The 11,977-nt window shown below is 45.4% G+C and overlaps 1 long non-coding RNA gene across 1 annotated transcript; it reads right to left on the reverse strand.

Moving 5' to 3' along the window:
- Positions 1-6,949: 6,949 nt before the first annotated feature.
- On the reverse strand, positions 6,950-11,451 carry LOC143693447 (uncharacterized). The gene is made up of 3 exons (XR_013181142.1): positions 11,339-11,451; positions 7,783-10,302; positions 6,950-7,419 (listed from the first exon to the last, which is right to left on the reverse strand). It is a non-coding gene; the product is annotated as an uncharacterized LOC143693447 (long non-coding RNA).
- Between the last annotated feature and the right edge of the window lie 526 nt (positions 11,452-11,977).

Here is an 11,977-nt window from a genome sequence, read left to right on the forward strand (position 1 = left end):
CGCCGGCCCCGCGCGGCCCGAGTGGGCATGTGCGAGCGCCGCACATGCCCATTAGGGAAAGCGGGTGCCGGCGGCGAGGCTGTCCCTGCCCGTCTCACGGTCCCCGGCCGCCCGGCTTCGTCTCCGGAGCCGCCCCGAGCTGCCCCGGCCGTGCCCCGCGCGGGGAGCCCCGCACCTGCCGGCACCGCGCCGTGCCCGGGCAGCGCGGCCGCTCCCCGCAGCGCGAACCGCAGCCCCGGCCGCGGGTGGGTGAGTGCGCTGCCCACCTGTGTGTAGGTACAGACCGGGGGCACGGCCTCGATTTTAAACAGAAATTGTATCTAAATAGCAGAAAGGAGCGCAAATGCTCTAGCTGTTGACATATTTGGGCGCGCTGGTTCCTAGCGCTGATCTGGCCCAGGCTGCTGCTTCCCAATCCAAAGGTGTTGGTAATGGGAGTCCACTTACTACCCAGGCCGGTGGTTTTACAAATCTGAGAAAAGGAAGTTTCCTTTTGACAGCTGTTACATGTGTTGCTGCATAAAACAGCACTGGCTCCCTGTTTTGGTTGTTGATAGGCTGACAGTCATCCTCCCTTTTACATTTCAGTGGTGTCTGACCTAAGCTAATGTTTTGTCATGGACGCTTCATGCACAAAACCTTGACATCATTCCTGTCTCCTCAGAGCTAGGTCACACAGCTTGAATGCTAAACTCTCCATGTTTCACTTGTAATGTGGCGAGCAAGTGAGTGGCTTGATTGAGCGTGGCCAAGGTCAGAACCAACATCTCCTGGTTCTTCTGGGTTTCATGCCCAAGACCAGGAATCACTCCAGGAGTGATCTGCCTGTGAGGTCTGTGCAGCTGCACCCACAGTGCCCAGTGCAGGGATGCGGGGGTGTGTAACACGATCCTGCCCCTGCTCAGCTCCACTCCCACAGAGGTGGGTCCCCACTGCTTGTATCAGTCCTATGTAAGTTTAAGAAAGAAAATCTAATTTGAATATATTTTAAAGAACATTTCAAAGGTGGACATAGAAGCACAGACATAGGAGAGAACTGGACCCGAGTTTAGGTGACCATTCACTGTTAGGTCAGGCTCAGAGCCCAGGTCTCTTGTCTCCCAGTTCAGCACTTTCCCCTCCCTGCCATGACTGTACACGGATCTGAACACAGGCTTACTCACCTCTGTGTGTCAGGGGAACATAAGGATATGCCTAGTGCTCTACATCATTATCAACAAGTAAAGAACTTTTGTCATTGCTGCAGGCAGTATCATCTGTGCTGGTTTTTTGGGTCTCCATTAAAGATATTTTATCATTATTAAAAAGGAAGGGAGATTATTAATTGTTTCAGTAACCATCCAGTGGCCAATGCACAGTTCTCCAGGGTATCTCAGGCAAACTAGTTTGAGGATCTGACATCTAACCCAGTTCTCAGCACATTAACTTTGGGTGAGTTATAGGTGACCCCAGGAAGACTCAAAGAATCATTTGAACCCAACCATTAACAATATATATGCATTTTTGCAGGGGCATAGAAGAAAAAACTGATGCATCAGCAATTCTGCTGGATGTTCCCCTGTCTTCCCAGAGCAGTGTCAGTTTAACTGCCTGTTGTAACCAGCATCAGGCTGCACTGTTAGCGACAGTGGAAATGATGTCTTTCCAAAGAGAGCTGTAGGATTTTAGTCCACAAAATTCTTCTTCCCTTTGGCTCAAGGAATTGTCCTGCCTTTGACTGTGGGGTTGTCTGTAGGGGAAGAACATATGGGGGAATGTTGACATGTGCTGGAGCTGCACTGAGTACATTACAATGCTGCAAGCACCCTGTAGATGTTCCCAAACCAGCAGGGAAACCTGCATACTCCCGACTTTGCAGTGGTGAAATCACCTTGTTACTGAGCATCGTTGCTCTGGCACTCCAGAAATTGCCATCCAAATGCATTCTGTGGGATTGTGGTTGTCAGGAGGGGAACAGCTGGACACCTCCCACAGCACTCTGTGAAGACCAAAGCCTGGTGAGCTCTTGCCTGAGTTGTAGGGGAGAGCTGGCAGCACGTGCTGCACAGTGAGCACTGAGCTTCCCCTGCTCTGCATCTCTTCTGGAGCAAAGGGAAGGGTAGGATTTCTGTCACGTATGTGTGCCACTCTGCCACGGCTCTGAATGGCGCTTTACAAAATAGATAATGATGTCTCATTGCTCCAGAGAGTTTCCAAACTAAATTAAGAGAGAATGATGGGAAGAGATGGCCATACAATGAGGTGCAGATGCTGGGAATAGGGATAATGAGGGGGGAACAATATGATTATGTCCTTTCAAAGCAGACGCCTCAGGGTAGCTACTTTTGGGGACAGAGTATAAAAGGGAGATGGGGAAGATGTGACTCAAAGGCAGCATCTGCACAGGGTTCCAGTCTGCTCTCAAGAGCAGATTTGTCTGCTGGGGAGCATTTGTTGCCTCTCAGATCCATGCAAAAAGACTGCCTTGACCCACGCTCAGAAGCTCTCAAGGCCAAACTGGTCATGTGGATTAGCATGAGGCCATGGTGTCATGGTCAACAACAGCCCAGGCCAGAGGGCTTTAGGATGACTTGAACATCCAGAAATGAGCATATCTTTATGCATCTGCTCAAATCTTGTTATTATGATGGGAAGTTTCAAAACTAATGTGAGAGGAAGAAGTTGATAAGGTTTTATTTAAAATAACTTCTTTCTCCTCACTCCCCAAAACTGGTCCAATGAAAGAAAAAACTGAGAGAAGTGATGGAGGAGGGCATTCCTGATGAGTAACTTCAGATGAGTGAAGAGGGCCTAGGGGAAAAGAAAGGTGTCAGGAGCAGCTGGGATGGCTGTGGGAGGTATGCAGAGAATCAGGGTTTTGCATTGTTTAGTTAGGCATGAGGAACCACAGAAGATATTTTAGGAGCATGTGCAGGGGATTTAGTGCTGCCAATGGGGAATGTTTTTTGCAACAGGGCACTGAGCAAAGTGTAATGCAGGTTCCAGCTGGAGCTTGGAGAGAAAGAAGTTACCCACAGTGAGGAGATGGGTAACAAAGACTTTTTTTAAAGGGAACTAAGAAGAAAAAATTTCAGGGAGAGTTTAATAATTTTGGTTAGACTCTTAAGAGCTGCAAAACCTTTTTTATTGACATTGGTTATGTTGTGCTCATTTATACTGGCTGAAAGTCTTGCTGGTGACATGGAAAGAGCCTGTGCTTTGTGCCAAGGGATCAAGACAACATGTAGCCAGTCCAGGATGGCTGGGGAGAGGAGAAGTAGCTCTCATTGCATCACCAGACCAAGCTCTGCTCAATATTTCTTGGCCTCGGGTCTGGGACCTGGGCCAATGCCAATTAAATTGGTGAGGGCACAGACAAGGTTAATGACAAAGTTAATCTCCCATTGCTGATTGGTGAGGGATCCTCTCAACTTGCAACTTTTGTCCATTTGCAGTTATCAGAAGAGTGAAGCAGAAGGAGGCATCCTCCTTATTTCCAGCTGGGTTCCATCACAGTAGGAATATTATACAAAAGTATCACTCTTTTTGCTCTTACGTGCTGCATTTCTCCCAGAAGGATGACAATTTTCTTCTACTAAAAAGGACTTTCTAGAAGTAACCTTGAGAAATTGAAAGCTGGTCTCAGTGCAGTTAGTAGTTTATATTTAATCAATGAAACTTCACTTGCCTCTTTTCCTCTCCTCAGTCCTACCTTCTTTTGGGTAGGACCAAGGAATGGGGCATCATGGGCACAAACAGCATAATCAGAGCTTAAGAACCCCAAAACTAAGGTGACTTTTTAAACTGTGCAACCAGAGAAAGAAGAAATTAAATAGAGGAACAAAGCAATGTCACAGCCTGTGTATTCCCTCTCTACCCCAGTCCTTTGGGTCATGAAGGATGGGGCTGTCTCAAGAACAGCTGCCTTCTTAACCCAGTGTACAAACCAGAACAATACCCTGCCGAGGGATGGCCACACTTTTTGCAGTCTGCATCCACAGATTTCATTGCTGGAATTCAAGATGGCTGATTTCTTACCTCCCTCAAACAGGCTACTGACAAAATCAGTCACGTTGGAAGCTTTTCTTCAGTGTGTGCAAGCCCCTAATGTTCACCAAACAGAAGGGAAGAGAGGGACAAAGGTGAGGAGAAGCTATGGAGGAGCCCTTTGCTCTCCCTGGTGCTCTGACGTGCTGCCACCCGTGACAGGACATGCACACTCCACACGTTGCAGTTGCTAATGCAGATCTTGGGAGAATTCACAGGAACTGAAATATCTTTTTGCATCTGCTGACAGGAAAGAAATCTTCCCTCCTGCTCCTGCATGACAACATCTCTTTGCAGTCTGTCCTGTAAAATGCAAATATGTAAATGCTTCTCTCTGGCCTGTTCCTCCAAGTGGATAGAGAGATATACAAAAATGATGTAAATCACCAAGAAATACTTTGACAGCTGGCACCTGATTCTTTCCCAAGTGCCCTGGTGGTCACTCTCTGGCAGCTCTTTCCTGATTCATGAGGACTGCTAAAGGAAAGCATGTGTGACATCTTCTACAGAGTGTAATAAAAGGAGGAAAGTGCCCTGTGTGGCTGGAACTGTGGTCTGTCTCTGAGATGCTCCATTAGCCTGCTCCTGACAGTGATGATACAAAAACTGGAAATCCCCAGTTGTACCGTTAATATGAATAGATTGAAAAAAAAAAAACCCTGGAATGTGACAGGGATCCAGTGAGCCTGTGCTTTTTTTTTCTTTTCTTCTTGCTTTTTTGTTTTCTTTTTTTTTTCCCTCTGCTTGTATGAAAGATAAGTAGAGGAAGGATGGATCTGTTCCCTTGCATATTCGTATCGCCTGCACAAACCCACAGCTCTGCTTTTATTTGAGCTCCCCCATATTTTGTTAGATCCAGATTTGTTTCTTAAACTGAAACCTTTGGGTGTCTCTCTGGCTATGTTTTTGACTCCTCTGTCTGATATTTGTGATTGACCAGACTATTAATCATGGTCTCTCCCCTGTTCATTTTAAAAGCATGTCTGCTGACACTTCTGCCAGACCTAGGGAAAGGTCCTTCCTTCACCATAAATAATAATGGCCTGATAAAAAAGAGTCCTTCCTTGCAGAAAGATGGATTAAGTTCTTGTTTTGAAATGTAGTCTGATGTACTGAAATGTTACAGCTAATATAAGCAGACGAGTCAATTTACAGCTTTCATACTACATTTTAGGAAACAAAACAGGCAGACGACAACACAATAAATCTGCTTGGTGTCTTGGTCTGGTTGATGTTCACTGAATGCAGCTGTATTAGGTAACTGGATGATGCAGCTTTCTAAAAAGAATAGGAAATGCACAAGTTTTATCAAGAACATGAATTTGTCTGAAGAAGAGGACAGACTTAAACAACGTATCCTTTGGGAAAAATGTCTGTGAGCCAACGAAGAAGCATTGCTGTGTATGTGTTACCCTGGGTGCACAATTCAAAGTTCTTACTGGAATAACCCTGATTATTCTGATATTGGAATACTACTAGAAAAGGAATTATAATATTCAGGGTTCAAGGGACCAAAATAGAAAAGAAGTTTCATTTGTGGATAAATTATTTTAAGAAAATAGGTATTTTTCATTTAACTATCACAGTTAAGTGTATAAAATCTCTACTTTAAAGGTAAAGCACTGCTTTAAGAGACAAGTTTTAGTATAAAACAAAACATTAACTGGGAGTTTAGTAAATATGTCTGGAGATACTGGGATTTTTGGCAGAGTGCAACTCCTAGAATAGTGTGAATGTTTCTCTTTTGTTTATATGCCTTCATACAAAAATGGGCAAAAGAAGTAGGTTGCAAGTGAAAGCAGAAGAAAACACATGGAGCTATTAAAATAGGTTAGCATCTGATTTCAGATTTAGGAATAAATATATACATATGCACACATAAATGCACATGTATATGTGAACATATTCACATACACTGTACTTATGGAACATATGTAAATGCTTATTTATATATATTTTATATATATTTTATATATATTTGCATAGGCTTAAATAAAAGCTGGAGATGTTTGAGTTGGATGTTAAAAATGCTTTTTGATGGTGACATTTTTCTAATAGTAATGTGGAGAAGGGTGCAGACTTTCCAATACTAGTGGGTTTTAAAAGCAAGCTGGATAAATGTAAAAGGTGTGACGTAAGTATTGCTATCCCACTTTGGTGTAGAAGAATGGATTAGGAATCTTTGAGAAACTCTGCCAGACAGCATTATTTTCTGTGACTCCAAGATGTGGGCAAAGGATAGGTTAGATGTCACACTTCCACATCTGATGAAGTATAAGAAAAATACCCTGTGATTTGTGGATGCAGAGAGACTCATTACTGAGCACAGTGAACAGCTCCCTCTTAGCTCATCTACTCTCTCTTTCAAGAGAAAATGTGGGTTTGATGGAAGTCCCTGGCAGAGCAGCCAAGTTGTGTAGACAGGCCTGATCAACCCATTTCTCCCCTGCTTTACATCTTTATATTCTGACTTACATCCCCTTTACAGCCTTTGGCTAGGCTTTGTGTCTCTAAAGCTGTTAGTAAAAACAATTATCTAAATATATATTACAGATGTACAGCTTTGGGACAGCACACTGACTCAGAATTGTCTTCATACTGCTCTGTCACATTATTCCACCTGCATCTAGATTGCATATTGAGTCATATTGACAGTGTTGTTGGCTATAAAGTAAGGGACCTTCAGTAAAGGACATTTTAAAAAACCCTGTAATTTTTCTCCAGTCTTTCAGAATGTGTTTATGGACTGGTATCAGATTGAGTAGATTTTAGACGATATCACAGGGGTTTTGCATCATTTATAGGATGCAGCACAGATGACAGACCAAGGACTGAAAGCTGCTGGAATCAGGTTCTACAAATGCTGTGTTGCTGTAGGCAATTCACTTTTATTCTCTCCTTGCCTCAGTTTCCCCATCTTTAAAACTGGGATGATAAAGGTTGTGTGCCTCTTACAGGGAGTGGAATGACCATAATCAGCAATTTAACAGCATTTAGGAAACAGTATGATAAACCAGTGCAGTTTTATTCAGAACCCTTACTGTAAGATCATCCTTAACATTACACCTTGTTATGTTTTATCACTGTTTTAAAATGTTGTCATGAGCCAAGTAATAGAATGAATTGTAAAGGGAAAGTGAGTTTTACCTACTCCTAAACCAGCCCATTTTCAACTTCCCACAAACATGGATCCCAGATGGGCATTGTTACAGCCCTGCACCAGTGCTCTCTCAACAAACACCAGAAAAATGCACCAGGGATGTGTTTGTCAGCAGTTTGGATGTACCTCTGTGCTGCTGTACCTCTGCACTGCTGTCCTTTCTGTCTGTCACAAACATCTTTCCCCTGCATTGCTGTAAGTACCCATGGATGAAGACAGGAACTGGCTATAATCTGGAGAAAAATAGAAGAGGAGCTTCTTAGGACCTTTAAGAAGCAAAACAACAGACAAAACAAAACAGCTACATTATCATAATGCAAGGGATTTGCCATTTTTACACCCCTTATATTAACACATGTTCACTAAAAATGTACCACAACCATAATAAAATAGCTCCTAAAATATCCCATTACTTGCTTACCCCACACTGCCATGTAAAGAATATGCAGGACAGTAGGAGAAGGTTTCTCAGAGCACTGTATTTAGGGTAAGACAACAGCCTGACTGTTTTTATTTTTAAGCACTAAAAGTCTCTCATGACAAAGCATGATTGTACAGTGCTGGAAGAAGCCCACATTAGAAAGTCACAGGTGTACCTTTTATGAGCAGGTGAAATGCCTGCAGTCTTTGAGAGAGGTCAGTTGTTCTTAAGGCATACATTTTCAGTTCAGAACCATCAGATAATTAAGCAGATGTGTATTGAAAATAAGAAAACATCGGATTCCTTTGTCTCTTACATGCTTTTCATAGGTCTGGCTTGATTTTCCAATTGTTCCTGATGTTTCTGGGATAAAAAGAGAAGCAGGGAATTATGCTACTGTATGATGCACATTTGATCTTCATAGGGTTTTTGGGCTTGCTTTCTATGAAAGCTGCATTCCAAGCAGCTCTTTCTGCTCATGAATATAGAATTACATTACTGTAAATGTTACATGTTGCTTTACATTTTAATTGAGGAGCTGGTGTTCTACCTGGGTAAGTGCCCATCAGCATTAGATGACACACAATTAAAGCAGAGTGTCTAAACCTAATTTTCTAAGGCAAATGTTTAAAATCACATCTGTGCCTATTTTTGGATCAAAACCCCTTATCAAGCTATACACTGGCTTTCCTTGCAAATCCGAATGTGCAGACCATGGCAGTATGAATCATCAGCCTGCCTCTGATCAGCATTCAGGGTATATTCTGGTTTGTGTATAATACTAATTGAGTTTGGCTTTGCACCTGAGAGCACACACTTTATTTTGACTGCATGGGAATATCATACAAGGAAAGACTGTTCTATATTTCAATGAAATTTACTGTACATTTGAGGAAATCATTAAGAGTAATTTTTTTTTCCCTCAAGGCTGCTGCAAGCTTACATTTTGGTTCATGGGAGATGAATTCTATTCCTAAAACTAAAATCAGTGTTTCATTATTCTGTAATACTTATGTCACAGTATACTTAGAGCCTTCTCTTGCTGTTCCTGTAAAATCCTTCCAAAATTCAGTAAATCATAATAATCTCCAAAGTCACTATTTGCACATGCTAAGCAGATGGTTCCTAAGAGATGGCTGCTTAAACCACACTGTATTTAGCATGCTCAGTTTGGGGCTTTGCAATTGCTTTTTTTGGAAGCCAGGGGCTGCTCTGGTCCCTGGCAATTCTGCGAAGTTCAGGGGGATTGTTTTCCTGGGTTTCTTTATCTTTTTCTTTTAATGCATCCTTCTCTGATATGATGGAAGGTGAATTGTCCTGACTAAAATGGAGAGGAAGAGAGGTGCATGAAGATACAGAAATCTTAGGCAGTTGATGGAGAATAATGGTGCAGAGGGGAACTGGGACCAGCAGGCAGGATAAAACAGTGAGAGGATGAATCCTGGTCTTAAGGAACACATTACTTACAGGAGTGGAAAATGAACAGGGAGAAATGTCTTTCACCATCACCATACATCACCCCTCTTTGTGTTCCTGTGTCTCTTCTGTTGCCAGAGAAGACTAGTGACAATCACAGAAAAGGGAGTGTTTTATTCTCCCTTGAAAAGTTTCCTCCTCAGCTTGTGAGGTCAAAGCCTGTATATTAAGTCTTCAGATCTCTCAGTGGGTCCTCTGATGATAATGCATTCAGGGACTCCTGTGGGGGTGGGAAGCCATTTGCTATAGAGACATCTGCCCCTGCCCCACCCCCAGCCCCATTCCAGAATTTATATGCAGATATGTATTAAAGAGCATTCATGTTGCAGAGTCAGGCACTGAAATGTTCAGTTTGGGACCTAAATTCAGGTCCCAAAATGACATTAATTTGGCCTTAGTGTAAAGATACATTTTACTTGCATGCTGACACATTAGCTTTTTTTAGGATTAAGCCATTCCTTTTTAGGTGTCCAGGGTCAATTAAGGAAGGAATCAGAGCTGCATATGGAATGAGTCTGTTCCCTGGAGGCCAGACCCTGTGTCTTTTGCTGTAGGTGCTGGAATCTTGCTGTGACTGGAATGAGAGGAAAGAAGATTTAAAGAAAAGACTCAGGAGTAACATAGCTGTACACCCTCTTGCACATCAAACTTTGCCCTTCCCTCACTGCTATGTCTGACTGCCTGAAGACTCATATTTGAGAGCAAGGAAGCAGAATTTTGTCTGGGTAAAAGTATGGGAGGAAAGGGTTTGAGTGGAGAACAGCTGCAGTAAGGAGGGTGAACTCAGCTTTGGCTTCTGAAATTTGTTATCTGTCTTCTTGTCAGGGCTGGGAGATCCTCTGAGTGAAAGAGAAAATCAAGATAAGTGACACTAATGCCTGGGTCACTAATCTGTAGCCAGAGGTCCAGGTGGCATGGAATGACCTGGGCAAAGGTGAAACTAGCTGCAGCTTGATAGAGAAAAGAGAGTAGGATATGAAAAGTGGCCAGGCTTTAGTACAATCAAACTCACAGATGTGAGAAAAAAGGTAATGAAAAAGGGAAACCTTCAGTAAGGTGTTGTTCAGGGTCGAGGGTGATTGCTAAGCTCCAGTGTCTCTTGGTAAAGCTTTGTAATTTCTTCCATTTGCTGCTGCTGAGTCTCTGCTGCTTTTAGCGTTCTTTGGGGATGCCACCAGCCCGCTGATGCATCAGCCACAGACTGTAAACAGAGGATTACCTGGGAAAAGAAGGAGTCGATTAATTCTTACGAGGATAACAGCGCCTTCCATTTACACTGACTGCGATGTTGTGGGGGTCCCCTTGCCTCCAGTTCTTGGAAGGAGCCTGCAAGGGGCTCGCTGGCTCTGGGGAGCGCTCGGCCAAAGCTGGCCGTGTGACGGGGCCGCATCCCCGCCTCTACCGGGCACGAGGTGACTTGTGTGCTACGTCCATATCAGATCCCGAATATTCCGCTCTTCCTTGCTCTCCTTTCCTCTGCTTCCCTTTCCCTCGCCTCAGACCCGCTGTAGGCTCCCAGTGCTCCTCTGCCGCCTTCCCCGCGGGACGAGAGGGGAACGCGGGAAGGGTGGCGCGGGCGGCTCCGGGTGCTCCGGGCGCTCCGGGCACTCCGGGCACACCGGGCAGCTCCGAGCAGCTGCGGGTACACCGGGCAGCTCCGAGCAGCTGCGGGCACACCGGGCACTCCGGGCACTCCGGGCACACCGGGCACACCGGGCACACCGGGCACTCCGGGCACTCCGGGCACACCGGGTACTCCGGGCAGCTCTCGGCGCCCCGGCCAGCTCCCAGCGCTCCGTGCACTCCGGGCACTCCGGGCACTCCCGCGCTTTGGGCACTCCGGGCACTGTGGGCAGCTCCGGGCACTGTGGGCAGGTCCGGGCACTCCGTTCACACCGGGCAGCTCCGGGCAGCTCCGGGCAGCTCCGGGCAGCTCCGGCAGCTCCCGGCGCTCCGAGCAGCCCGGGAGGCGGCGGGGCCGCGGGGCGGCGGTGTCGGGCAGCGCTGCCGGGCGCTCCCGCCTCGCCCCGCCGGGACACGGCACCGCGCAGGAGCTGCCGCCGGACACGGGCAGAGCACTGGTGCGGCACTTTGGGAAAACCGGCCAAAAATCCCTGAAAAAAGCAGCTGGTGGTGCTGGCGTGAGGCTGCGTTAAGCATATGGGTGTTACCCTGCCAGCACAGCGAGCATGAACTAATAAAGTATTTCTGCCCCAAAAAAATGGTCCGGTTCTGCTCTTTGGGGTTTTGTTCACCTTCCACAGCTGGAAAAGCAAGGCAGGAGGTGCAGGCAGCCGGGGAGTGCCCAGGTGCGGCACTGGAGTGCAGGGAGTCAGAGGATTCCTGAGCAGCAGCGGCAGCAGCAGAGTGTCTCTGAGCAAGTGTCAGAGTGTCTTGGCAACAGTACAAGATGTCTGCAACTTTCCTTCACTTATGCAGAAAACACGTCGTGTAGGCAGTGCAGTGGTGCGTGAACACAGCAGTGTAGGCTTGGGTTTGAAATATTTGCGTTGAAAGCAAAGGCTTGTTTGGTTGGTGTAGGGAGACTGAAAATTTTGTGACAGAGGCTATGGCATTTCTCTCCCTGGCCATTAATTGGTTGTTACAAATCTGCAGTGCAGTAATTCTCTCTCTCTCTCTCTTTTATTTTTTTCCCCTTTCCCTCTCCTTTCCTCTCCTTCCAATTATTTATTCTGATAGTAATATTAGTTTTCAGTGGTGTAGAACATGAACTAGTTTCTTTGGTAACCAAGTCGGTTACACACCCACACAAAGTTAGAATCTGCTAGGTGCAGACATTTTCTCTCTCAGAAAAGATGTGAGTTTTGAAAAGCACAGCAGTAGGGCAGCAATCTATGTCTCAGGGAGTTGTTTCAGAAGTCCCATATACCATA

The sequence above is a fragment of the Agelaius phoeniceus genome, chromosome 2 (genome assembly GCF_051311805.1).
Source record: "Agelaius phoeniceus isolate bAgePho1 chromosome 2, bAgePho1.hap1, whole genome shotgun sequence".
In the NCBI taxonomy this organism is placed as follows: domain Eukaryota; kingdom Metazoa; phylum Chordata; class Aves; order Passeriformes; family Icteridae; genus Agelaius; species Agelaius phoeniceus.